Here is a 3993-nt window from a genome sequence, read left to right as displayed (position 1 = left end):
TGAAAGTTTGGGCGAAGAGGGATTGGCTGAGTTCATGGGGTTCCCTTTCTCTTTAATTAGTCTTCGAGAATTTGAGGACTAATTAAATGGAGAGTTTAGTCTTCTCTCGAGGAGGACGGTGAAAATGAAATACAACCAATATTTTAGGAAATAAGAAGTGGACGATGATTGAAAGACGAGGGAGAAAATTGATCGGATTAGTAAATAGAAACTTAAAGAATATTAATAAATATATTGCTCTTCACAACAAGCACCAGTGGTCTAGTGGTAGAATAGTACCCTGCCACGGTACAGACCCGGGTTCAATTCCCGGCTGGTGCATTTATATATATGGGTGACAATGATGAAATTGCCTTCTTCTGGCTTACTAGGGTCTGCCATACACCATCTTCTTAAGATGATAAAATGGGCTTTCAGAGTTCTTCCCATATCTTTTATTTTTTAAACTTGAAAAATGTAAAAATAAGCCAAATAATTGTCTCTAATTTACATTAATTAATCCATCCACACATGACAGACAGTTTGGTTTATGTTTTAAGATGATGAAGATACAACGGTAGGATTTGCAATACATACCAGATTAAGCCATTGGGTTCTGCTTCATGTTTTGACATATTATTCAAATTAAGATCAGGTGTAGTTTGCATATATAGAAGCCAAGGGACATTTCCCAACCTGTTCCTACATAAGAATTAAGCCCAAGTATGTTGTCACTGAGCTATCCGAGTGGGTACAAATATATACTATATGAAAAGACTTACCTTTACCAATTCATTCCAAAAATATGTTCAGCTAAGTTTGCTAACTAACTCAAAGAGGAGACCAGTCTCTTCTGATTACTCAATTAATTCCATCCTTTCATTTTCACTAAGGATAACCGTGGTGCATCCAAATTCCAATAAGTTGTATTGTTATTTCCTTCTTGTTTCTATTGGCTTACTAGGAGGGTCTTCCATACATCATCTATATAAGATGTTAAATGAGGCTAATGAGTTTTCCATTTTTTGTGTTAAATTGTGATATACTTTCCTAGGACCACCATCTCCTTATGTTATAAGTTGTATTGTTATTGCCTTCTTCTTCTTTTTTTTTTCCATTGGCTTACCAGGGTCTGCCATACATCATCTATATAAGATGATAAATGAGGGTTTCCATTTTTTGTGTTAAAAAAAACATAGTTTCCTAGGACCACCCTCTCCTTGTGTTATAATTTGTGTTGTTATTGCCTTTTGGTTATATTTTATTCTTTTACCTATATATACTTCTTTTATCCAATTTCAAATAATCAACATAACTCAATATCTAATAATCTTCTAAACATTTGAAATTGAAAATATATAAAATAAACTTGATAAGAAGACCGTAGTAACTAGAAATCACAAATGTTTGTCTCCACTTACATTTATCCATAATACATTCACACATTACAGTTTGGTTTAAGTAGAAAGTTGTGTTTTAATTCATTGGTTTATTGTATTGTCCATAAGTTATTTATAGAATAATTCTTCATTATTCAGTTGTTAGGCTAGATGTACAGTAACACTAGACAAATAAAGCAATAATACTAAATAGTATACATGTCCTAAACAGGATATCAAAATTTGGACTACACATTGGTGGGATGCGCAAGGCCCAAGCAGAAGTGCAACGCTTAAGCGACGCTTGAACAGCCCCAATAGCAAGCTACTGTAATGGGCCACTCCCCCTAAAAAAATTAATTTAATATCGTGTGAGCCGATGGCCCACGTATCAGATATTAAACTGATAAGAACAGATACTACACTTGATCTTAGCCAAAAGGCCGAGAAAGGTATGATTATTTCAGACCTGGACTATCCATTTTATATTAGTTTCATATTCTTTCCCAAGTTTGAAGTTCCAATGTGGGACGTATTTATACAATCTTATGTGAGCATGTGGAAACAAGGCAAAATAAAATGCAACAGAATCTGCTTGCTTGCTTATTTATGCTTTTATAATTAGGATAATAAAATAAAATGCTTTTATCATGATCTTATTTTATCTATTGCATTTATTAATTTCAAAACTTCTCAAATAATTCAAATATCCTAAAAAAACAATATTAACCAAACTAGATAATGATCACATAACTCTAATTTAAACTACACTCAAATAAAGAAAATGAAAATTATAAAATACAAATTAATAAATAAAAGGGGACAAAACATTCAAGTGTAGGTTTGAGGATGTGCCAAAAAAATAAGCTTTAACGACTTCACACAATCCGACCGCCCTATCCTTCCCAAGCTCGATATCATCTTCGCTGATCTTCACGCACTATTTGGTGTTGTACTTGCTCGTGATCATACAAACACTCCCTGTGTAACCGTGTGGCTCAAACTTCACCTCGTAAATGATGGGGACTCGAGCTTGTCCATAAGGTATCCCCTTCAATTAAAGTGTATTTGCACATGAGTTTTTCCTTGTCCAATGCATCTATCCTATATTTTCACATATTTAATTGGTCTGTCTGTAAAAATTATATCAATTAATAAGAAAAATGATTTTGGTTATCTTCTTATAATCATTGGTTGGTAATTAACTTTCACTTGTATCTGCTTGATGCTTCCGATTTCACCATCTCCTTCAAGGAATTCGATGCTCTTTATGGAGGCTAGGCTTGGGACTGAGGTTGTGAGAGTCAAGGATCAAGGCCTTGAATAATCTCTCTGGTGTAACTTGAGTCTTGAATGCCTGGTTGATCTTCACAACACCAATTTTTTTCTTTTTCAAATGAGTGATCAGCTGATGAAGAAGAAAATGGGAAAAGATTGATTTGTTATTGGTAGATTAAAGTAAAAGATTGGAATATAAATCAAAGTGGAATACTTGACTTAAGCTAATGGAAGATGGGGAGATGACCTATGAGCTAACTCCACTAATCCGGAGACCATAGTCATTAGTTATTACTACAAAAACCGTGTTCGTGACCCTGTAGAACTATGTTAGTTCCCTACATTAAAAATAAAAATCATAGTTTAATAAATTAATAAAAAAAGACAAATATATTTTAAGTAATTTATCTTAATTAACTAGTATAACATTTGTTAACATTGTTTATTATAGCATTTCTTTTAATATAAAATCATATTAGTACTGCAATGTTCTACCCACTTAAGTGCTTATTTACTTATTTGGGTTGATGCGTAAACTAAATATTAATAACACATTTATTTAACTTTGTTTTCTGTGAATTTTTTATTTTTATTTGAGGTGGTTAACATAACTCTACCGTCATTAAGTATAATGTTATTGTGCTAACAGAATAGCATTAGATAATGTAGGCAATAAAGAAAGACAAAGATTTTAACGTGGTTCACAAAGATAAAATTTGGCTACGTCCAACAGATAGAGATAATATTATTGAGAAGATGGTTATAAAGATAATGATATTTTGACAGATTAGGGTTATGACACGAGTTTATATAACATTCAGTTTCCCCTAAACCCTAATATTAATGGGATGTTTCTAATTAATATTATATCTTTGTCTGGGTTTTTGGTAAATAAAAATATATAGTTTACTAAATTGGATGTCTGAAGACAATGACTGCATGATCGTAACTTGATTTTCATCCACTTGTTTTGTCAAGGTGAAACATTGTTTCTACTATGTTTCTCCTTGAGGGGAGATGTAAAATAATTATACAATTTAATAAATTATTAATTAGTTAGATAAAAACTACTAATTAGTTTTAATACATATTAGTTAGTTTAAAACTAATTAGTTAGTTTTAAAACTCTTATATCAAGGAGATGTAATTGTTTGGATAATAACTTCAATAATACAATTTCCAGTTTACATATTTCACTTAAAAAATTTAACATGGTCTTAGAGCTTCAAAGTTAAAAATCTTGGAGAGTTTTTCACTGTCTCTGTCGATGGTCGTAGCAACCATTGACGGAGGGCTTTATTCTATATTCTACTATTGTTACAGAAAGAATATTTGAGTAATTCTGACGAAAAAATCG

General features: G+C 31.9%; 2 non-coding genes across 2 annotated transcripts; one reads left to right on the top strand and one right to left on the bottom strand.

Annotated features, from left to right (window-relative positions):
- Positions 1 to 250: 250 nt before the first annotated feature.
- Positions 251 to 321, top strand: TRNAG-GCC. The gene has a single exon. It is a non-coding gene; the product is annotated as a tRNA-Gly (tRNA).
- A 1295-nt stretch (positions 322 to 1616) lies between these two features.
- On the bottom strand, positions 1617 to 1814 carry LOC124923227. Its single transcript, XR_007098229.1, has one exon. It is a non-coding gene; the product is annotated as a U2 spliceosomal RNA (small nuclear RNA).
- Between the last annotated feature and the right edge of the window lie 2179 nt (positions 1815 to 3993).

The sequence above is a fragment of the Impatiens glandulifera genome, chromosome 1 (genome assembly GCF_907164915.1).
Source record: "Impatiens glandulifera chromosome 1, dImpGla2.1, whole genome shotgun sequence".
NCBI classification, from domain to species: domain Eukaryota; kingdom Viridiplantae; phylum Streptophyta; class Magnoliopsida; order Ericales; family Balsaminaceae; genus Impatiens; species Impatiens glandulifera.
Note: the sequence above shows the minus strand (reverse complement) of the source record. Positions and strands in the feature narration are given on the sequence as shown.